Source organism: Ostrinia nubilalis, chromosome 1 (assembly GCF_963855985.1).
Source record: "Ostrinia nubilalis chromosome 1, ilOstNubi1.1, whole genome shotgun sequence".
Classification (NCBI taxonomy): Eukaryota; Metazoa; Arthropoda; class Insecta; order Lepidoptera; family Crambidae; genus Ostrinia; species Ostrinia nubilalis.
Window position 1 is genome coordinate 9824490 of NC_087088.1, and position 26040 is coordinate 9850529.

Below are 26040 nucleotides of genomic sequence, written 5' to 3' on the forward strand. Positions count from 1 at the left end.
ACCTCTTACTTACTAGTATTGTATTATATTATTTTATGCACATCGATTTGGGAGATGTTCTGTATTGTTAGTTGTCGCAGCCAAATTGTATTATAATATTGGACGGGTTTTGGAAATAGCTCGGCGTTTCACTTTTATGATTTACTTACTTACATTTTGCACGTAAATAAATAACATGAATCCTATGTTTACTTTCCACTCTTGACATTTAACACGTGACTTACCAAACTAACTATCTCCATGGTTACCGTCTTAGTCTATGCATGACTAGGGATTGAACAACTTTTAATTGAATATTATTAACAATTCTCGATAATTATTATCGATTGAAAAATATTCGGTATTTGAATCGAAAGATATATTCCATTTTATCAATATCAAAATATTCAATTTTAATAATAAAATAAATATTATTTACTACTACCTATGAAACGTTCTGAACATTGCCTGGAGCGCTCCCCCAATCCTGGGTTTTCCCTTTCCAAGCTGAGAGGACATCTTTTTGGTTCTATCGATACATTATAAAGGTACTTAATATTTGAAATGTATTACCAATTATTGTTATAAGCATTTTGAGCGAATAAAACTTTCAATTCTATTAGAACTTTAGACATTTCTCTCACTTTAAGCGGCATTGGATTTTTCATCGGATTTTGAAACTGTTACAGATATATTAAAGATGATCCCATATTGTTGTCATTGTCTATATCAGTGTTATGATCACAATTCTTTTTATTTTATTCATAACCTTCGACCAGTTGGACACATTAGATAGCTTCTTGTAGTATCGTGCAATATATTTTTAACTTTTAATTAAAATCTAGTCATACTGTAGCAATATGGACGATTTATTTTATTTACAAGATCGGTATCTTATTGTCTATGATGACCGCAGTCAACATCACTATTACATGGATTCCTAACAATGAAGTACGGCATTGCCTTGTGCCGATTTTACATAGATTTTATCGACACAAATTATGGAACTTCATAGGATATGGAGCAGGCCACGCCCTAAAATGACCGGATGTCGTCATAGTATTATGGAATACATATAAAAGACTTTTATTATTTCATTTTCTAATCCTCAAGTATCCGTTACAATCTAATTAATATTTAAGTATTCAAAAAGTAAGAGATTAATTTTGATACTTTACTGCTGTGCCCAGGAATCTGAGGCGGTTTCTGACAATGTCCTTTCTATCATAAAGTATGATCGTTTGTAAAATACGGGTAGGTACTCGTATGTTGGCACTATCATAAATTAACTTTCCATTATTTATGTAGTTATGATTGAAAACTAGGGCGTAATAAAATAAAAGAGACTCAAAATTATCGTTAAAAAAGAGAAAAAAAAAGTTGTGTAATATGCAGTGAGAAAATATTATATGCTAGAAATAGTATTAAACATGAAAAGATTTTTAGGATGTTAAAACTAAATGCTAATTATGGCACATAATACTTGCTACTTAAATTATATCTCTGGAAGTTTTATCACTCTCTCACGGTCGGACTTTCCTAACGGCCATCACCATTTTTTAATTAGCTTCAAAAATAGAGCCTCTATAAATTTTATAGCGAGGTAGAGTGTACCAGAGAGTCGTGAGGTGCGCGGGAGTCGCCGTCGGCGCTCATTTCGGATTAAAGCTTTACGACAACGTCTATCACTGATTAATCATTGATCCCAGCTTGATCGCTTCCGCACTTATATTTATTATAGCAAAACATACTTTATACTTTACACTTTATTTGGTCACATTATGTATGTCTACTGTGTTTTATATGTCTCCTATAATTAAGCAGTATACAAACAAATGACCAAAGAGTGGACGTTGGTAAATATTTTTATTAGATTCCAAATAATGGCATTCAAATTATACAAGAGTAAAATGAACATCTTTAATAATTATACAAAATATTCCAAAAACGATATGCCAATTCAAAGTTTTATCAAAGTTAATAATTTTCACAGAGCTTTTGAATATTAACTTTATCAATTGGGGGCTCGCGCTTGACGATTCATTTTTATACAATACCGCAATTCATTTGCGTTATCTGATTAATTTAGATAAGTAAATTCTTACTGCACGACCCATATACTTCCATAATGCAATGTCACATGAGTGAGTAGGCACGGTGTAAAAAATTAGTACAAGCAGTGTTTTTTCATTTACAACTCTACATTGACATCTACGGAGGTCGATTGATAGAAATCAACTACATATTCATATGTAGGTACAGATGCCATAAAGCTAAACACTGTGGCACTTCATATCGTTGTAATATTTTATTTTATTTATTTTATTTTATTTTATTTTGTTAATAGATGCGCTTTATTTAAAAAATGTATACTTAGTCTGATGTGCTCTATACAACGTTACATATTATCTACAAAGTGTTCGTTTTGAAGCATAATGTTTCAACAAAGTCTAAGGATATTGAAAAGTATTAATGATTAGGAAATAGTGACTAGAGTACTTAATGTATTATTTTTATGTGCTTTTTGAGTGTGCATTTGTTACTTATGATGTCGCAATACATTGCATGCCATGCTATCATCATCATCATCATCATTTCAGCCACAGGACGTCCACTGCAATGCCATGCTATACGTATAGAGTAACTTGTTAGTGTCAAAAGGCTATTTTCTATATGTTTAATATTTGCAGCTTTTACACAAAACTTCTAAATATTGTAAGGAAATATTAAGTAAACAGAAAGTTTTGAGTAATATATTTGTTGCATTTCACAAACTGTATAAAGCTTTTTCGTAGCATTTACTAAATGTCACAATCTTTTAACGATTATCTTCACTGTCGAAGTCGTAAACCTGTCCTGGTGGCTCGTTTTCTTAGAAAACTTAAAATCAGATACGCTGCTGTTGTTAGGCATTATGCCGCGTACCCCTACAATTTTCTTTGACCCTGGACGCACTATCTACCATGGACAAAAATTATATAGTAGAGAATATGTTGATATCACTCGGGCATCTGACCGTATAATATTGCAATAGCCATTACGGACACACCGTAGCATCTTCAAAGTGCCTCGTAAACGCGCTACACAGCTACTAGAAATGTAATTTAGCGGTACTGAGAAAGAAACGATGACTATCTTCAGATGAATGAAGCAGTGTTAGTGCTCCGTCACACATTTTTTCTGGTTAAGGTGTTCTGGAAACTTATCTCTCAATCACGCTTGTTGGTAACTGTATGTTATGGACATATTTTTCAGATCTGCCCGCCTTGTTCTTGGTACATAAAAACTTTTGCAACACGTAATGGACGAGTTATTTGCAATACTACCTCGTTTGCGTCAGTCGTCTGCATTTTACAATGTTTATAAGTACTAAGTAGGTATATCTTTTGATGTAACACGTTAAAGTTACGGCAGTAGTCGTGTGTAAAAATATATTAAAGTAATAAAATACAAATATACCAGCCAAATGTTTTACGAGCGAGACAAAAACATCGATACTTTAATTTTAATTTAATTGGTTCGAGCGAGAGTGACATTCGAGGCTGTCAGATTTAAGTCGTGTTCAAGGTGATACTCTCGTGTCGAACTAAAATGGCGACCGAGTTGGCATTTAAATGCCATGCATTTTTAAATTCATACAACGTACGCAATTAACAATCGGACTTCGATTACTTTGTCATAAATGCGCGTGTGTCCATTTACATTCCCCGTTAGGAACATAGTTAAGTATTCCCGACACTATTAGTGTTGAATTACTTTTACGATTTCTGTGAATATCGAGAACGTCAACGATTAAATAACTTACATTGTTTACGAGAATGATATTACTCTTTCGATTACGTGCGTCGCCCTTAAATACGGCGTAAGCTTCTACTTAGCTATGTATAGAAGCATTACCAGTGTCCATGTAAAGTGGCAATCAAATTTTATCTCATATCGCAGTTATTAGCGCTACAAAGTAACACAGAGATCGATATTTTATGAAAAGAAAAAATGGTGTTAGCGTAGTTTAAAACGACGATATTTATACACGTGTCAGTTTCAACTTATCCAGTTCCTTTAGCTCTACTTGCGTCACTTTTACTTAAGCTTAAGATTAGCTTCATTAAGATTACATCACGTCATATTATAATCGAATGGTCAAAGATAATAGCAAAGACAATATGTATAATACTCTGATAATGTGACAGAAATATGTTGAAATTAAGAGTTAATTTAAATGTAGATTAAAATATATTTTTTTATTCAATCATTTCCAAATGATTGAATTTTTAATTGAATCTATCATTGCGTCGAGTATATCTTCAACTTATAAACAAAAACATAATTTAATTTAAAATGCAGAAAAGTGCTTTAGTGGTAAATAGTAAAAATAAAACAATAATTTAAATGCGTAAGCTGAATTTTTCTGATGTACTATGATTTTCTCATGAGTATCTTTTTATCTTGTTAGTCATTATCAAGTTTCCATTTACAGCAAACGTACATTTTTAAATTATGTTTTATCAATAAGGAACTTTATGTAAAGCTTATTTTAGATGGCGCCGTAAAACTATTTTTAACTGAGATTGATAATAATATGATTGTTTTTTTTTGTTCTTTTTTCCATCTACCTAAGATAGCGATTTTAAGAAATTTGGAATGAAGGTTATTTAAGTTTATGTTTTTATTGTCAGAAGCTGAAATTTTATTTTCAGCACCTCGTAGTAGTAGGTACCCAACTATAAAGTAATGTGCTCGTGGTGCACTACTCTAGATACTCTATGCGAGTCGGTCGGGGGAGGAATCCGGAGGACGCCGGGCGCTCGTCCTTGCTGGCAATCAATTATCCACAATCCATAATCACAAACAATTAATTTTTTCTCGGCGCAGTTAATAGGACTGCGCTTTCGTCGGTTATTTTCTCGATAAGGGTCAATTTGACCCGCCCGCGGCCTATGTGAACAAAACAAGCAATTTACGGCACTCGATACATTACGGTTTTTATTATTATTCTACTCTGTTGCTTATCTTGTTACAGCGGGTTTCTCGCAGTAATAACAGTGCGGCTGGCCGTCTCGCAGCCACCACGCTACATTAATGTGCTACGTTTTTACAACGACCATTGACATCATGACGGAGCTTATTGTCACTTGTTTTATTTAATAGGAAAGTAGATAACCCATCCACTGGTGATATCTCTATGACTATCAGCGTAGAGAGAGACTCCGTGGATTCGTGTTACCGTACGTGGTAACCAACTTATACAAACTTAGTATTTCATTTAACAATAAATAATACTTTAAAAATAAAATGCGAATTTATGCATCATTATTATGACATGATCGTTTGACCCTGCTCGATACAGCCCATGGCTATGCTCATATTACAAGCGAACAAAGAATATTTTTGATAAATAGTCGAAAAGAAACAAAGGGCGCATAAATTTATCGTCGGCGAGCGGCTTATCATGATCATGTCGACTTTCTCCCGGTGTCAATACTCGTATACCTACGAGCGGCCGCGCCGTCACACGTACACCCCTGGAGCGAGCGAGGACGGTATTTGTACAATCTGTTGAACATTTTAATTAAATGCTTGAAACATGCCGTCGTGAAGTTTCAATAAATAATGTTTTAGGTCATTTTGCTCCTTTAAAGAGTAACTTGTTTAAAGGTAAGAGTGATTTGGTTTATGTATGAGGCATTATTCCAATTAGAATTTTGTCTTAAAACATTGTAATGGATTAGGCATTCATCAAAATAGTCGTTAAAGTTGCATCACCAGTCGCGCCGTTATCAAAAGCTTTGATTATAGCGCCAAGTCCCCTTGAATAGACCGTTATTCAAAAGGTGTCCGAACAACTTAGCGGTGTCTTACAAACACAAAAGCAGAAAGGGTTGTTATTTGTAAGGGAGGAAAACATTTAAACAAAGGCCCTGATGGTCACCGATGACCAGTACCCACGAGTGACCAGTGTGGGAAGGTCGACTGTTGCTTTGTATGAGCTTGACCCCTCCTTTGTGTCGCTAAAGGCTATCTTTCATATTCTCAAAAGAAAGGGTCTCTGAAGAAAGGAAATTCGGTGCCACGATTGTTTATTTTTTGCGCAGCTCACGGTTAGGTAAAATAATAAAAAAGATAATGTTCACGAGCAAACTTCCCATGCATGTATTTTTCTACCTATAATTACGCTCACTCGGCATGGACTCCTCGAGATATTTTCGTGCGCACGACGTGAAGGGCTTACACAAGAACTGTTCAGTCGTTTCGGAGAACAGAAATGTGATAAATCGGACCCTCCAATTATTATTGCATTCGGTACGCGAAAGTACTCACTATACTTATGGCGATTATTGACCAAAATCGGTACCTGTGCTCGTTACGCCAATCATACACTGAGACCTACCTGCGGCGGGCTTACATACCTACAGCCTGTAAAGACAGCCTACCACTCAAACGGTTAATTTCGCGTTCGTATCTCTTGGAAAGGAACGCTTAATCGAAGACATTATTCTGATAACATGCATCAATAAATAACTTAGACACTGGGAGTTGTTCTCATCTTAATCATCTTATTTGCCGTAAAATCGTGATAGACGTAATGCAGTTACTTAACGCAATAAAATTTAGTTTAGCTGCCTGCTTTATTGCAACTAAATACTTGTGTATTTATTTAGTCGTCAACACAACATAGTAAACTGATTAAAGCTCAAGATAAGCAGCTTCGAAAGTAGTTTATCGTATTGTTCTAGTCGGAATTGAGCTAATAAATAAGAGTCATATTGGACGGCCCATTAGCGATCCGCTTGACTTAGCTTTTGGCTACTTAGAAACGAACATGACACATTATCTACAGCAATCCATCTCGCCAAGTGCGCTCCTCTAATTCTCTTATTAGCCGCTGTGAGTGGGCGCGGCGACTGGTACCTATACATACTCGTAAATATAAGGCATAATTTTGTAATTATGTAAAACGGTAAAAAAACCAAGTCCAAACCGTTTGCTATCTGTAACGCAATATAAATTAATGACTGTTATAATAAAACTCGGAGACGGCAAATGTTTAGCTGTTTTAGTTCCAATCAATTGACGTAAGTGTTCCACTTTTATCATTCAATTAAGCTTTGGCGAAATGGATGTTACATAGATGTGTAGTTACATTGCGACGGATTGTTAAGGAAATTTCGCTCAGATGAGACTATTAATCATGATCGTTTCAATTACTAATTCGCAATAAAATGTTTATGATCCGAGGTAGGTATGTTATTTTAATTTGTTATTGCGGTAGTCTTGAAATATTTTAATTCGTGTAGGTACCTGCCAAATTTTTTGGAAGTTGCATTGGTGTGTGCGTTGATCCTTGTCTTAAATGAATCATCTATTGCTAGTTAGAGGAAAATAAGCTCGTGTTTAGTAGGTAATGGTAGGCATAGTCGGCGATAGCAGTTATCAAGCTCGCCGCGGGCGCCTTCCGCGTCGTCGCCGCTCCACGCCTCCGTGGGTTCACTCAAATTTGACTTCTAATTACCTCACTACTGCCGACATTTATGTTTCCTTAGGCCATTATTTTAATTAATTCTTATACGTATAAGCTTTTCTCACGCTGTATCGCGATTAAGTATTGTAAATTGTTCTTATTAGATTTATATTAAAAGCGATGAAATATTTATTGTACTTATTAGGTACGATGCTGATCGAATCGAACCATTATCTTGATTTTGATCAAAGTGAAATAAAGCCTACGTAGCTTTAAAGCCTAGACAGTAATGGAATTTTAATTACATCGATATTGATTCAAGGACGTACTGTATAAGCATTGTTAATATCGGCAATGTGGTTTGCTGTTCCAATTATGATACAGTAATCATGGCTTTGTCTAGGCTATTATCTGCTTAACTTTAAATAATTCTGCCTTGTTGGTGTTCGTTCACTATTATTATCATTAGGTGAATTAGATTTCTGTTTAGTATTGGTATAGTTGGGGTAAAATATGTTTATCGCCATAAGGTTAGAGAGGTATTGTAGAACAGTGCTGATGCTCTACATTACCATTTGTGTCAGTTTCAGTTAGATTATAAGTAATTGGTCGTGTTTGATTGCGGTCCTAATTTTCAATTTGCATAGCTTACGTTTAACAGATCTTTAAATGCCCCCCTATGAAACTCCTGTTCTTAATAAGATCTAGTAAAAATATTTCCGTAAAAGCAATATGGTGTCTTATTTGCTCAGGTGCTTGGTTTTACTATGCAAAACCACTTGGCTATAGTTCAGGACCCCAATCACACCGTCAAAACAATTTCAATCATGCAATACCCTGCACTACGACATGACAAATGAGTGATAGGACAATAGGACCCCGCATTAACGGTCGGCAAGACAGCAACCCTTATGGCCGCGAACAAAGAAGAAGAGCCGCGATGTCACCCTTCTCCATGGTCGAGAGAGAGCTCGCCCGCGTGGGGCAGCCGGCGGCCCGAGCAGTAGCGAGCGACGCCGCATCCGAACCGCACCGTCGCCAGCCGCGCACTGACGTCGCTGCGCCTCGACCGCCGGACACCCGACTCGCCCCTACGCGGGGTGGACCGGACATCCCATTGTGCACTAGTGACCCCTGCCGGACACGCCTGCTAACTGACCGGTGCGCCGCGACATGCCAAACGCCCTCGGATGCTGATGCGGGGCTACCCAGTTACCCCCGCGACCAGTTTTCGACCAGTTCCACAGGTATTTCCATTATTCTCATGACCTGCTCTTGACCATACTCAAAATCGTATTGGATCATTATGATGTCAATGTAACGGACCATGTGTGCGAAAATTGCAATCAATTTTCTCATTATGTATGTAGGTAATTATGATTTATGAACCATAATTATTCAAAAATAATTAGGTGTTAAGAGTAAATTTCTAAGTACCTATCTAATATTTTACTATTAAGCACTGAATACTTCAGACGAATACGTGACATTGCTATATAATGTAATGATAGTTCTTTATAAATTAAGTGGTATTATTGAGTTTGAGCACTTCCGCGTGGCGCGGGCGGCCGGCCGCGGCCGAGTTTGCGCGCGTCAACAAAGTTTTATTGCGCGTTTGACCGTGAGATCTGAAGCGTGGCCATTTTTTGCCTAATGTGTTATTTATGAAAATTTGATTAAAAAAGAACCGAAGTTTATCTTTTAAGCCAGCATCTTGTCAAAACTCTGATCATAATACATAAATACGGGCGTCTATTAGCTATGTTAATGAATATGTATCGAGATATTTCTTATTCATATCGGGGGACCTCAATCTAACTAATTACCTTAGTTGAGCTTATTAATTATTGCTTAAGAAACATAGTAGATTAGTACGCGTACCTACGTACCTACTTTAGCAAAGAGTTTACGAATTAGGTCCTACCGCTAAACTGAAATATGTACCAATTGTCGTGACGCAGGCCACGTGGATATCACTGTAGAAATCTCAGTTTATGTTACTTTGGTAACCTACCGGTTGCACAGGCCACGTGTTACTTATGTCAACTTCACAAACTCGTATTAGTGTTATGGCAAAACCCTCCACTATGGTGGAGGAGGCTCATAGTCCAGTAGTGGACTGTAAAGGGCTGTTGATGATGATGATGATTAGTGTTAAAATTAAAATTATATTCCGTACCGAAATACCCAATAATTTATTAAAGTGTATTGCATTTTACTAGACCGCAGTTACATACTAATTTATGCAGTTAAATGTGACCAACAACTTCAGTTTCACAACTGATAATGAATGTGTACCTGGAAAAAACCATAGTTTCTAAAATTCTAATAGCGTGTAGATATCACGTAATATGAACAGAGACCAAAAGAGCCGCTAAAGTGCCAGATGCTTCGAGTGGTACCCATGTACCACGACATACATTAGAATAGTATTTTCGAATATTAAATATTGGTTTTGGCGGCGGTCGTTGTGCAAACAATTAATGTTTATTTCTCTAAAACATCGGCGCGAGCGCTCACATTTTTGTTTAGCTAATGATTGATTTTTTATTTACTCCCCGCGTGTCCGCGCCAAGACAACGGCAAATAGCGCTGGGGACATATTTCTCACGGAACGCGGACTCGCTGTCCGTTACACTTTTCTTACGAAAAAGCTATTGAATGTAACGTTGCGGGTCGCGAGCGCGTACGCGGCGGCCGCTCATGTGTCACCCGTCAGATCAAATATACCAGATAAAATTAAAACTAATGTACACTCAAAGCTTTTCACAATCACCGGCCAGGGCAATAAATAAAGCTTCGCCGAACGCCGAAGAACGGGAGCAATTAATATGGGTGCGCCCGTCTCGCGTGAAAGTAGCAGAGGTGGACCACATGTGTGACGACGTAGACCACGTATGACTGCTCACTAATAAACGTCGCGTCGTAACTACCTAATTATGAATTTTAATTTGTACGTACATTTTGTCAACTTTACAAAGCAAAGCTTTTTGCAAAGGCGCTGAAAAAATTTACACCACCTTCGAATTCTACACTACGTAGTATTTAGGCTCTATTGATCCACGAAAATTCAAAAAAACCTTGATTGGTTTTCTCTAATTTTTAAAAAATACAGTTTTAATTATTTTAACTCATTCAAAGTACATTTTTTTATTAAAACAAAGCTTACATAGAGTAAGCTACAGTAAATACCTATGTGATTCACTTACGCACCTATAATACAAACTTTTACTCGTTGAAAGTTGAGTACCTCTATATTTTTATTATTAGTCATGTCCTCGAAGTATTCCAAGATGAACATACATCTTTCTGAATTACAGGTAATAAATAATAAATCTTGAATGGGGTATCATAATCACAGGGTGTGGTAGAATATAAACGCTTCATAGGTGTGCAATTACCTCCGTTCAATTATTTGTAACTGAACTGATATTCGGTTGACCTACATTAAAAACATTTTGCGATAGAACCTCCTACGCGTAATGGACGACATATCGAAATTGGCATACGTAAGATTTGAATACGGCCTCAACAAACTATGGTGGCAATCGCCTCAATTTCGATTAGGGTTGTCAATAACTTTCAATATTCTTACAAGACTACAGATTTTTAGAAAACGATAAATTTTCATTAAGAAAAAAGTTTTTTTTGTACTGAGTATATTATGCTTATGCAATATTGCACTTGTAGTATTTGTCGATTATATTACGTGTGCAGTGAAATTGTTAATTTCATCGCGATGAAAATGATTATTAGATTAATCCAAGGAAATGACTTTTATTATTAATGAATACTTATTTCATCACAATTATTTTTAAAAGTTATCATAACTCAACGAAAACCAGCTGATAGCCCTGATTTATGCTAATAGGAGCCTCGGGCTGCGCGCGCAACGGGCGCGTCGCGTGCACCGCTCATATCCAACACGTATCAAACCTTTGTTATTATCCACATTTACCTACTCTTGCAAGCTGACTGAGCATTATTTGTATATGTATAATACTCCTCTCATTATCACATTATTTATATAAATTACTGAGCACCGACATGCCCCTATAAGTCAAACAAATTGCCCGTCGTCATTAATGTAAAACATTTGTTTTTCTCAAGTACATAAAAACTTGGAAGTTGTAATTATGTTGAGTGTTCATTGTATCCTAACGTAGAGCCACATTTTTTTTGTTTTCTTAGCATCCTCCCGAGAATCCCACGCACGTCGTGTAAGTTTTTCTAGGTATGATGCGTGAGTGCAGCTCGGAATGCGGCCTACGACTCTCCGATGTCTCTCGTCCGAGTTCTACAGAACGGAGATAGACTTTAGTTAAAAAACCCTATAGAGAAATCTACCAGTATTACTTATGGCCTTTAAAGATATACATAAATCCATATAATCGTTTATAATGTTGTTGGATTTGCACGGTTGGGATGTACCGATGGTATACGCAGCGGCTGGTATACAAGCACTGAATGCACCGTGGCTACGGGCTACGCGCCGTAGATCATAATCGGACGAGTATTTATTGGTGAGCGCGCTTTCTAAAGCTGCGCGCGCGACGCCCAGCCTGAATGCCCTCGAATGTCAACTGACACGCGATGTTATGCACCGACTACATTTTATTAAGGCACCGAATCGTCTACGACATAAAGGTGTAACATCGTTACTGTTATACCAACTAACTTTTATTAGTTTTTGTTTCGAAATCGTTTTATGGTGAAATCAAACGTATCAATTTAATTGAATGCTGCTTTATGCAAATCAGTCACAACACTCACAACGAAATGAGTCTGATCTATGGTTTTTCAATGTTGTGGTATTTTATTTCAATACATTTAAAAAGGAATACGTGTATCTTATTAAGCCTTTGCCGCAGCGTATAATTTAGCAATACACAATTGTACCTGTTCCACCATCTTTTATGATTAGTAAAGTAGTTTTGTTTAAAAGCAACAGATAATAATCTTAATCTGAGATGAACGTCTTGTGTAACGAATCGGAATGTAAAATTTATTGCGTTCTTTTTTAAATGACTTTCAATTCGAAAACACGGCATGTCGGCTTTAACGCAAAGCCACTAAACATATTATACCCGCGTTAGCGTTATAAAAAGTTTTATCTTGCTCCGATTCTACGACTCTACGTATGATCGCTCCAACAACCTCATAGAATTGCCCGGTAATTAACATTAGAAGATACATAGCCAGTCATAAAATTAGGAGTTTTATATTAATTGATTTTTTATTATCCTGACCATATTCGTTTTAATGATAAACCTTTTTTGCCAATATAAATAAACACATAGTTTGTATGTGTTTATAAATCGTTAAAATCAGTTTACAACTTTAATTAACTGTAGGTACACTACTTATTATTAAAACTCCCAACAGTTACTTACCGAAGTGTTTAGGCAAAATACGTTTTTAATTTGTTTTATTCTTCAATTGAATACAAGCATTTAGTAATAATAATCATATTATTAGCTATTATATTTGGTGAACAATATTGCACGTCCATCGTGTAGTCGACACGAAAGCACTTAATACTTCCTTTCATAACTTATTAAATAGCAACATACCATGAAATTAATGGACTACAGAACTTTAAATACATAGTTTAATGATATCTACTTATTTCATTTTAAAAGAGAATTTAGTTGCAAAACGAATTGAATGAAATCCTAGGTAGTCCTAGCATCTACATTAAAGAAGGCACTAAATAAAGCTAAGACCCATTTTTTGCTAAAAATCGATGAATGTGATGACGGTGATGTATGGTTGCTAGTATCAAGACATTGCATGCGCGCTACGTGTATTATTGTAAATTAAATGATGGCCGAAGGGTGGCGCAGGGTCGCGGTACCTGCCGGGCCGGGAGCGTGTGAAGTCCGGTGCACGCAGGGGGTGAGGTGCACAGCACAAAGGATATTCAAATGCGCTCTTGGACGTGGCTCGCATGAATGTACATTACCCTATGACCATATTATTTTTAACATTCAAAGATAATGGTTCATCGGGGCGATTCTTAATTTTTCGCCGCTTTCTTACAACGCTACCCTTTATTAGGGTTCGCATCGCTTTAGGGCTTTTTGTACCGTTGTCATTAATTTTAATTTTCGATTGTGTTTCTAGGTACCTACCTATTATTAAAAATAGATTTCAAAATTGAACAACATTTAAGAAAAACATTTTATATGTCAAAAATTTACCCACTACCTCTTAATTAACATAGTTTAAGTTATTAATTATATTAATTGCGTACTTTTTCCATTGATATAAGATAACAGATGCGTTATTTTATTTATACATCCATTAGGTGGGAAAAGTGATAAAATTTTCTTAGCTAAAGTTGAGTTGAGTAAATATTGAACCATGTATTGCACTATTTGCACTTAAAAGTGGTGTGGCAATTATCGCTGTTGGCGATATTAAGTATTCCACGGCATTTTCTTTGCGTTAGACATCGGTTTGGTGCGGTAAACGACAATAATGAATAATAAACATTCTCCCTGGCGCCGTCCGTAACCGGCACTTATGACACTTTAACCTGTAATTTGGCAATCAAGTTTATACGCCCAGCTCCAGGGCCATTGTGCTGCACGTAGAGACGGAGCTAGCCTGCTGAGACTTGCAAGCTATAATTTTGCGGTTACTTGCAGGTGTTTATTGCATTAGGGCAATGAACGTGCGTTTGTATTTTAACAGTTGACATGATGACTCGATTAGACATTGCCAATCGATATTCGACTGTAATAACTGTATGTATTTTAAACATAGGTTTTAAAAACCAACTAACGTTGTTAACTCATGGTAGAGGCTTATAATTTATTCCACAGTTTCGAAAACGATCGCGCTTATAAGCCGTTTGGGCTCGATGATTTCACACGGTTCGCGATGCGCTGACCATTGTCTCCCTATCATTAGACTTAAAATTGCAACCGGCCCATTGTTATCTTCACCCCTTTCTTAGCCGTGTGTCCTTCTGAGCCAAGAGGAGCTAAAATAATGTCTCACAGTTTTGACAATCGACCGCTGGGGAATATCTATTGTTTCGCAGCATCCGAGGGTCCTGCCGTGAATTTATGCTCGCCTGTCATAACAGAATGAATTTACGCTTTGTGAATCAATAAAGTGATTTTATCCATAGTTTACCTTTGTTTCTAGGTGTTGAGGTTACGCAACGTTTTAAAATGTAGCCGTAACTCTGTTTAGTAAGTGGATACTTTTAGTAGGTAGAGACATAGCGACGTGTCTATTTTGTGCTATTAATATTATAATTTAATTCGATAGTATAACATAGGTTTATTAAAATGTAGTATTTATTGTTTCTATTTTTAGATACCTCGTTTAATTCAAAATATCAATGACATCATATGAAAATGGTTGGTTAGCTACCCACGTAACTGTATATTTGCGAATATTACGCGGGACATAATTGTACGATTTAAACTTTTTGCGGACAGGCTTCGCCTCCCAGCGCCTCTTGTTTACACTCAATACCGTAATTTCATAATTCAAGCGTTTAAATGCATAGCTTTCCGTGAGCGTTTGCAAAAAAAGCGCAGAGGCTCGCTCGAACGGCGATTACGGCCCTTAAAATAACATCGTACGTTTAAGTTAATGACAGACACACCGACAAAATGCACTTATAATTGCTTATACAAAGACTTTTGGCGAAAAATTATCATGTATATGGCCTTATGGTAGTGCTCTCACGGGACACAGGGAAGGAAGCGTTTAGTGCGCTCTCGGCATGTATGAGCGAGCGGAATTCAAAGGAGCACAATAATTTGGAAATTATAACCACCCACAAAATTTGAACGTTTCAAACTTTTTATTTTTATTTATACTGATTAGTCACAAAGTACAATTATTTTTGTATAGGTAAAATTATGTTTGAATATTGGATATTAATATCATTATTTGTTGTGTTTTAAAAGCTCGCGGATGCAATTAGCAGGAGCTGTGAGGTGCACTAGCGGAGGCTGCGCCAAAGCCATAAATTCTCATAACTAGTCGGTGGTTACTAAGCAATAATCGACGTTGCCTGTATTTGCATAATTGTGCCCACTAAGTGTCTGTATCTACATAAAATTGCGTCTTTTTCAGACTCCTCTATATTTAACCATGATGAAAAGGCTTGAATCAAATTTTTCTTACATAATATTTTGTGACTTTATTAAGTATAATTGAATACAATTATCGGACATCTTATCAATAAATAATTTGAGTTTATATTAATCGTTATACTTAACATACAACATCTTTAGTCATTTTATTACAGTTTATGCTAGTTTTATGGTCACGTCAGTAAATAATGAACGACATGCATTTTGATATATTTAAATGTTGGGTTTATTACTTAAAATATACGAACCGATTACCCCGTTATTGGCACAAAGATAAAACTGCCAATGAATATTAATAATGTTCGGGATTGAGATGTAAATAAATGTATAGACCATTAACAAACGCGCAGACGGTTTTGCGCAGAAGTGCTCTACACTCGCATAAGTGTAAATTTATTCGTGCTGACTGAATCAAGGAATTTATAAACTGTTGTAGTTAGATAGCACATATCAGGATAAAAAAAAAGATTTTAAGGTAAGCTTTCTACCAAACTCTTTCTTCATTACGATTTAATGTTAAAAATCTAGGATCCACAATTAGCTAAAAAATCTTTCAAATATGATATAAAAGTATTAGTATGCTATACATATATGTATACTCTCAGCTTTACTAAAGCTCTGTAATGTATTCATGGCCATCATAAAACGTCGGAAAGTTACCAAATAAGAACGGAAGAGAGAAATAAGTATAACAGAAAACTATTTTATTACAGACGCGTTTCCGTTTGGTTTGAGATATTTTTTAAATAAAGACTTGTTCGTTCACTACTAATCCAATTAGATTCTGGCTTGTAAGACTAGTCCATAAAAACTGTTATGAAGTTGCAAGAAGGCGGCGGTCGCGCGACAATTACGTGTCGCTATCTGATTGCTACTGTGCCAACACAGAGCTTTTATTATTTCCACTCGAAAGCCACAGCGCTTTTAATATGCACCTCTAAACACCTTATTGGAAATAATTGCATTACCAATGAAAGGTATATCGCGATCTTATAGGAAAAATATAAGGTGAATATTATTATTATTCGTTCGGTTTTATTGTTTAGCATTAAAACATAATATGAGCTTTTGTGTTATTTGTTAAAAATAAAATTTCAGCTCTACACGACATTTTTTTGGGGTGTGTAGTGTATTCTTAGTTAAAATATCGATATTGTATCAAAAATCATTTGTCCTTTATCGATGTCCCTCTATATTTATTTCGTGTGGTTACAACTTGTAATGTGTATTTATGTTCTCTGATTCTAGTTTTCTGTTAGGTAGAGCTTGTAGTACTCTAAATGATAAACGATTCCACGGATTGCGTTTCCTTAAATGCCTTTTGCATTTAGGTTCACTTCAAGGTTCGAATGAATGGACATAATTCACTTGTCACCATTAGTTTAGCTAATAACGGATCGCTTGGGGCATAAATAAACATTTCTATCAGGAATCGTTGGTAGACCTTATAACAAGAGCTGTAATCATAAATAAATATTGAAAGGTGTGATATTAAATAAATAATATTTTTAGGGGTCCATACAAGTTTAAAAACCCAAATTCTAATAAGAATTAGGTATTCTTATAAGAGATTGGATTTTGTTTGTCTAATTGTTTTTTGGTATTTAAATTTCAAATCACGTAATATGATGAAGTTGAATGAACGTTTTTATAACTGGTAACATTGGTAACTTATTTTATTGATTGTAAAATTTTGAAAGAAATACCGATGTAGGTAGTTGACAAAAAGTTAAACAACTATGTATTTAGGTATTGTCAATGTCATAAGTAGGTACAGTGCTATTATCGCCATTTTCAGAGATCTTTTTTCAGACGTTGAAAGATACAAGAAATCGGAGTTATCATCATCATCATCATTTCAGCCACAGGACGTCTACTGCTGAACATCGGAGTTATAATTATTGGTAATAAATGTACCTACACATGATCGAATTTAAATGTATACTCCCTCATTGATAGTGTAACTCGCACTTGGGCGGTTTTTTTAGTTCGAATAATTCAGTTGACATATCATCAGTCAAAAGTTCGTCAGAAGACAAAATTAAAGAAAACACCAGTTATTAAAGCTCCCGTTTCATGAATCACGTTCAACCCTTCCTGGACCACAAAAAGTTTAATATCGAGAATCAAGCAATTATGTTAACAAATATCTTTCTAATAAGCTTCATTGTTGATAGAGTTGCGTGAGTTTAGCATTTGGCGATGCATTGTGGCGGGGGTGCGCGGCGTCCCGGGCGGGCGGGGGTGCGGGTGTGCGCGCGCGCCGCGGGCCGAGCGCGGGCACATAACGGTGCGCGGCTGCGAGGCTGATTTATCGCGGACATCCACCGAACCTATCCGATTTGCATTTAGATAGCGCGGCGGAGACGGCGCGGGCGGGACGGGGCGATCGGACCGCCGCTTTACTCTATCGCACGTAAATTAACTATAAAATTATGTTTGTGCAAAAAAAACGACCGACCAATCCCAATAACGAGAGATTTAATCGTCCAATCATCCTGTGTCTCCATGTTCGCCGAAGAAAAATTGCGAACGGCTTACTGATAAAACGATTTGATTAGCTCCGTAATAATATACCGTATAAAGTATTTACAGTGTTAAAATGTTTAAATTACTGTTGCATTTTAACTACTGTATCAACATTCAAACTACAATTTTGGTATCTATTCAGAACTTTAATATGGCTATGTCATGTTTGATGACTTTGCGTTTTTGTCTAAGCTTTTTGATTCTTTATAGTCGACATCACTATAATAGCAAGGATATTTATACTTAATCCTTGTGTCTAGGTTATGACATAGCAATTCGTCTAGGGCGGTTACGCAGCGCTAACGGAAGGCTGGCGCGCAGTTATTCATACTCTGTCGTAAATTATAGACCTCCGCAATTAGCGGGCGCCGATTTGGCGCATTATACGTTTCCTTCGGCTGCCCAACAAATGTCCACTATGACGAATAGTTAGCGCTCATTATCACGTTTACCTGCGACTAAATATTCATTCGAAGTGATTTGGTTTGTACATTATCTCCAGAAGCAAAGTTTAATATACATACGATACAAGTTTACGATTAAAACCAATTACAGTGAATTTTACTGGTCTTATTTTATCATATTGATTTATATGTTACCATGTTATTATGTCATGAAAAAAGTTGAAAACTTATTATTGCTGGCAACAAGTCACTTGCTTAAAAGTACACAAAAGCGCTCATGCATGAGCGTAGATGTTATCGAATGCAACAAACTCGACCACTCGGGGACTTAAAAGGAAGAGGATTACGCCCCTAATTGCGATATCCCGGGTATCTCCTACAATATGTAAATAGGCGTCGGAGGTAATTAAAAGCTTATCTCGCGCCCTGCCATCGCGCCCTCGCTGATTGCTCCGTAAAATGATTGACGTGCTATTTTAACCGCGGCTCGATAATGAAAACGTTCATCCACATTTTAATACGTTGATTTGAAGTTGACAATTAACTATTTATTTGCACAGGATAATTGATCGGGTTCTCACAAACGTCATGTTGCTGACGAGCGGTTGGCGATTTTTTTCAAAAGCTGCGCTGTCGCGAGGCGCCGACGTCTGTCCACATAACAGCACTTAAGCACTTGTTTGCAAACGAAATTCTTTTTTTTATCAGTGGCGGTTATTCTTCTTTAGCGCGATTCCAGATAAATTTTATCTTAATACGACAAATATTTACATTTTCACAAAGCGTATTGACTCGTCTATCTTGTAGTTCTTTAACGTTTTGTTCATTTTGGTGCTGTTAAACGGTTTTTGTAGGTATTATGAGTACTTACTGGCAAATGGACTTGTTTGTTTAGCGGTATGAACATTCCGACGTAAGTGAAGAATTTCTATTAGGACCACTCGATCAGGTTCAAGGGGTTCATTGAAACGTATCTGATTAATTAAGTTGATCCAATACTAGTAGAGTCCTCGCAACTTTAATTCAGTTGTCCAAAATAGTCCGATAGTTAATCAAATAGATAGATTAGACAATGCGATATAACAGCTGAGCGCATTAAATCAACAGATTTCCGTGGGCAGTGTCGCAGATCTTTCGGGTATAATAGCTTCGCGATTTAATTATAGTCTTGTGCTTATAACATAATCAGGCATAAATCACGCTATATAGATACCTGCCAGCCGCAACCTGTTTCAATTCGCGCGCACAATGCGGTGCGCGGCCCAGCATTGTGCGCCGGCGCAGGCGACATCGCTCCTAATTTATACCTTCATGCTTATTTACAGACAGCCGCCGAATCCGGCTAAAATTGTAACGTATCAAAGTTTTTCCTATTCCCTCTGAAAAGAATTTAAAATTCATTTATGGTGTCATTTAAGAGTATTTTATTTGAGGTATATGAGATTTATAGGGTATCGTCTCTTTGTTCGATCTCCGTTTTGAAAATAAGTAAGTATCCCGTTTAGCACACAATCGGGAGCATTAACATTTCCATTGAAGTGCACGTCCTTTGCCCGCGATCGGCATCGACTCGTTCAGCTCCGAGCGATCCCAGCGCTGCCTCTTCACAATGTTGCATAGTTAAACTGATTTCATTTGAGAGCCCTAAAAGACTAGTACTAGATAAGAAACATCCTAATCTTATTTTTTTCTTAGCAGATGATAAAGCTAAGTAGGCACAAGTTCGAGATACGATTATCCAAAGGAAACCCTTTTTTTTTTTTGAAATATAAAAATTATAATAAGTATTTGCCATGTCTATAAAACAAATGTTACGAGAATATTACCCATACTTCTAAGTAATTGTGTAGAGGCGCTAAAATATGTCTTCTCATTAATTTTCTCCCAATGCTATTAATAAGTGATATACGAATGTACTATCTACAACATTCATTGATTTATGCTAAGGATGCAAGCTATTAGGTAACGCCTTCGCGGTGAACATGGACCACACACGGGTATTCGAATTAGAAAAGTTTGACTAAACGGAAATGATGCATTTATTATGGTTTTACTGTGTATGTGGCGCCGCGGGCGTTCCTTCTTTCTAAGCTCGTAACTCTTCTAATAAGACACTTTACGCGAGCTTAACTAGAGCTTAATGCGTGCAACTTCGATTAAATATATCATTTTGATTTGTGGTGAGGCCGAAACAGTTGTCGGTTTCGAGTTTCGCCCGTTAAGACGATTAGTGTAATAATTTTTGTGGATCTGTTTACTATTCAGAATGTTCTCAATATTATTTTCGACGACATCGAGATAACTTTACATACAAAGTTTCTCGTTCGTGGTTCTGTTTGGTTTTATTTTTAACAAATTATCGGCGGTTGTTTATTCATTATGTTTAAACGGTAGATGAAGATAATTCGTTTTAAAATGATCAATGATAATTGCGTGGTTGTTTTTGTCGTGGTCGCGCGGGCTGGCGGGCGGCGTGCGAGTGCCGACGCTCGACGCTCCGACCTTCGCTTCGACGCCGTCTCCATTTCCGCACTTCCACTCACGGCACACTAAATTGTATTGTTCGTTTAAATAATTTGTACTCTCGCGTCCTTTACGTTAAATTGGCCCATTTAACCTTTACAATTACTTTTATGTTAATATTATATTTACGATCGCACTAAATTTAAAGGTATGGGATGTAGATACACATTATTTTATACGTTTATTTATTGTTCGAATAATCAAATACTTATGTAAGAATGTTGTTAACAATTACTTGGTCTTTTATGATAAAACATACCGACAACATACAAACATACGTATTTAGTTTTAGTATAATATTTTGAGAATTTCCAAAGCTTTCAAAAGCTTTCCAGAATGTTAAAATCTGTTCACCGATAAAAGCCATGCAACCGAAATGTTGTTAAAATCTCAAAGAAACTCACTATGCAAAAAGCACATAATAATAAAGTTGAGTAGCCTTTTAAGATGCTCTTTGAGTCCGTTTCAACTTTGGTGTGCGATGTCATTCATCGGTCAGCCAACGGTTTTATTAGGAAAAAAAGTTTACTATAAGGGATTCTTCGCGCCTTTATCAGATTTTACATCCATGTCAAATGTCAATTATGGAATACAGAGTAGCCAAACGAGCCCTTGAGCAGTGATCACCTTGTCAATCAAAATTAGGCCGTCTTTTGAAAGTCAAGAGATCAAATATTATTAACCAATGAATGCACACAACTGTTCACACAGCACCAGCGCGATGGCCGTTAAGCGTTATTGTTTAAAGACGGGCTTTTACGAACCGTAAATAAAAAAGCACTGCAATGTTTATAGCTTGAAGTGTTAAAGATAATAAAGGAGAATGCTACAAAGAGGTGCATAATCGAACGTACAAGTATCAGTAACACCCCTTTTATTTATGAACGGTAAGCGATTCCAAAAAAATATTGTTAAATATACAGTGGCGGGTTGCAGCGCTGCCTATAAACACAGTTTATTCGTACAATTTTGTTACCGTATCTGTGTTCTTGAACAAAGTTATTACAGTTCATTGGCATCGTTTAGTGCGAGTAATTGAAACCTTCGTGGTATAATTATTTGCCGCCATTAAATTTTCAGATTACTCGAGCGCTACTAGTTACGCAGACAGGAGACATGACTTATTTAGTGCCCATGTTGCGTTTCCATCTTTAATCTGCGTGGGCGCATATTTCTGAGAAAACATTTCTTGTTGACCGTACATAATGCTGCCAAGAAAACAGAAGTAATAATGTTAGCCATACTTGTATGGTGAAGAAGTCCGTAAATGAATCATCGCATATGCGTTCCTCGTCTGGCCGCAAAAAGAGGTTTGTCGAAAATGCGTCTCGTTTGGTGCTCAGTGCGCGCTCGGTGCCCGCTGGCCCTTGTCTGTACTCATCCCTTATTTATTTATGGTATGAGGAATGTATGAAGAATGTACCGTTTTTGTGGTCCCATAACAGCGTGCGTCCTGCGCAGCTACAAACCAAGACAGTGAATTCTTTAATTGACGAAATGTAGCAACTCCACATTCCACCTCAGATCGTTAGCTTTAATGTGGGAATACAAAATGGATTAATAATGACACATTTTCACTGTTGCAAAATTGGTATCGTTACTTATTGTCAGCTAAATTGTAATTTGATAATTACAAACAGGTAATTTCATGTTAATCGTATTTTAATAAATAACACATTTAGTTTATGCTCCAGAAAATAAACCTGTATCGTAATTTCTAATGGCTGCTATAAATAAATTTACCGCGTAGTTTAATGTGATGCATTTAATGTATAATATTAATATTTTCAAATCGGATACCAATTTACGTAAAATAAATGTTATTAACTATTTTTGGTAGTCGTTATTTAAGTGATGATTATAATGCGTGTTCCGCAGCATTTGCGTATTTAAGATTACTCGAGCGTAGTAATGCTTAAAAGTAAGAAACGAATGATGAAGAGAAACGGAAATATGATTTTATTTCGACTTTACATATTCAGGTAATACAGCTCGAACTGCAAAAGTTCAAGTGCTATTGTTTATTTATACGCTTGATGTACAGACTAAGAGAAAAGTTATTGAAAGTCGGGTAATGGCTATGGTCCTGCTAACCGTACAACTTTTTATGATAGTAATTTTATGAGCACATATATCTCGTAGTATAGACATCAACGTATCTCGACTAGAAAAATAAGTTTATAGCATATTTTCTTAGCTTCGCATTATCTCGGCGTAATGAGTCGTTAGTTGCGATCGATACTAGTTTCTCTTATCACCAATGATAAAACATGCTTAGATTTAGCCACACCCTGCACTTTCCCCGCAGCTCCACACCTGCCGGGTGAGAGAGGTGAAGCTGCGCAGCCTGTTCCGCCGCTAACGCGTGATTCAATATATTCTACAGTCCAGCTAACGTTTATGGATATGTAGCTACGTGAGGTTATTGCATATGGAGACAGGTTAAATAGCCCCACGAGAAAGTTTCCCTTACAAGTCAATATGAATGTTCATCGATACACGTCAAATATGTCTACGATGCTGGCTAGGTATAGGTACAGGAGAGTTCTTTTATTTGTCGAGGCTGGGTTTTAATTAATAACGAACCAGAGAAGGCGCGAGGCAACGACCGCCGCGGCCGCAGCCCTACGAGACATGCGTGCCGCTCCGTTACGACACCTACACCAAATTTTTCCACATGCCCGAGCAGCAGATAAGCGGCGAGCGCCGCCAACGTGTTATTTATTAACGAACCGAATGATCGATAGTTGGACGCGTCACCGGACGTAGACGTGGACGAGCGACGCCTTTCGAAACTCGCCGCCGCCTCGTGTACGGCTCTGGACCTCCAATAAATTGACCTCACAATCAATCGACCTCAAAACTAATCATGTTACATGCTAAGTAGCGCCAAACGTATCATCACCTACAGAGAGATTTATTTTCAACGATTTAGACATTACATTACATCATGTCAGACAATTTAACTCTGGAATATTTCCGATCGTATTCTTTTGATCTTAATGCAAAAGTCTTAAAATGTCGGCTGAAATTCTTTTGAAGGTAAATTTTGGCATTTCGCGAGATAAAGTTTCATTTATTTCAAACCCGTGACATTAATTGCGAGGACGTAAAACACTTATTCAATTTTGCCTCTCTCCTGATGTCGAAAAAAAAACAGTTTCACTTTCATCGCTATCGGTATCATCGGTTTATAGTGGTACTTATTCAAGGGTTTATGTGCACGTAAGTTGTCTGAGAAACGGTCGTGTACTGAATGGCCGTGCCGAATGCTTTGTTTGTGTAGTGCAGCGCTTCAACCCTTACGGAGTCATCCGTTCCGCTCCAGCATACGTCACGTCGCGTCGTGACAGCTGTGCGCGTTACTTTCTAATCGCTCCATTCAATAGACAACGCCAAACAAACAGACAAGGAGTACGCGACTTGCGAAACTTTGAATGCCTCGAACAATTGACAGCAAAGAAAGAGTAATCAATTAATTATTTATTGAGGTGCCAGTCAACAAATGCTTTGTCAATTGATTGCGTAAATCACGATGCTCTACTTGCATATCGTATTAGTCTAGTCTAGAAATACTTAGGTCATTCATTTGGTTCCAAAAAACGTTTCCTGTATTCAAATGAACTGTTTGGGTAGGAATTCAGCTGATTATTGAAATGTACCTATCTAAATCTGTGCCAAAATTGGCACAATAACAAAAATGTTTTGCACATCATATGTTTACTTGTAGTATCGGCTCGAGCCAAACGTGATAGGAAACGGTCGGAATTTCGAGGTTCAGCTGCGCAGGGCAGGTTAGACCAGTCCCGGTGGCCTCGCAAGGACCCAGTAAACCTGTTAGATTCGTTGCACGATTTTTACGTGCGCACCTACCGGAATCTCATTCACGTGGTGCACCCGCGCCGCCCGGCCCCTGCCAGTTAACTCGTCAAATGACTCACGCTTCGGCTGGTTAAATGCCAGAAGCTGGCTTTTCCAGTTCTCGATCCAATTCGCACTTTGTGTTCTCACTTGACACTAACACGATGTTCTGCTGATTGCATTAGTTCATCGATTAAGTAATGATAACATCATTCAGTTGATTCTATCAACGCGATAATAGAGCTTGCAAGGATGTAGCAAATATGTATTGTTTACGTCCTGAAATTTCATATTGAGAAGAAAATGCTTTCTTGCCTCTTTCCTCATTTCATACAAATTAAAACAATTTCACATGAATGTACTCATATAGGGACCATACCATAAAAATATTTGGTACTTCTTATGATTTTTGTGACAGAAGAAGCATCACCAAAATGTGCATTTTTAAAAACAGGTGTCGTGAGCATTCCTGACTATGTTTGTATCTTCCATTAATGCCTATTGCACTTTTTACAATGGAAATATAATGACCTCCCGAGATATCAACACACCACCAGGAACAGGAATCAGGTAGAACTACGATCCGGTCAAACCCGTCCGACGCGTGCTTCCAACATTTTTTATTTATTTGTCTGCATCGTCGGATACCGCTGGGCGTGACGTCAGACGACCTAAACTGGTTAGCGAGGGAGCAGGGATTTGCCTCGTATCCTTCCGGTTCTGCGAGTGGTTTGGACCTGTTCTACATCAGGTTGCCGGTGGCGGCCGACCCGGCGGCGTGACGTATGGCCACGCGCTCGCGAACCACCCGAATTAGAGCGGGTCAGACGCCCCCGCGCCTATGCCAGTTCCACGCCGGTGCCTCCTCATTTCACTCTCAAACCGGCCACTTGCTCTGCTGACTCACGCCACTGTGTACGCAACAATTAGCAAACGTAGCGTCGCATTATGCGCCGACGACCGCTCGGTACCATCAAAGGTCAGTATCCGTACCAAAATGGTCACGCCTAATAACTGGTTCGTAAGTTGTAGTCGACCCAGTCGTAAAACTACAGGCTTGGGATACCAGTATTTTACGTTATGTTTACTCGATTGATTCGATAGAGTGAATGAAAATGATCTTGCATCTATTTGCGTTGCTTCGAGCTGTTTGTCTAACACG

The 26040-nt window shown here is 37.3% G+C and overlaps 1 protein-coding gene across 2 annotated transcripts in view; it reads left to right on the forward strand.

Annotated features, from left to right (window-relative positions):
- Positions 1 to 26040, forward strand: part of LOC135071681 (protein grainyhead) — a 103510-nt gene that overhangs the window by 32768 nt on the left and 44702 nt on the right. The window lies entirely within an intron of this gene.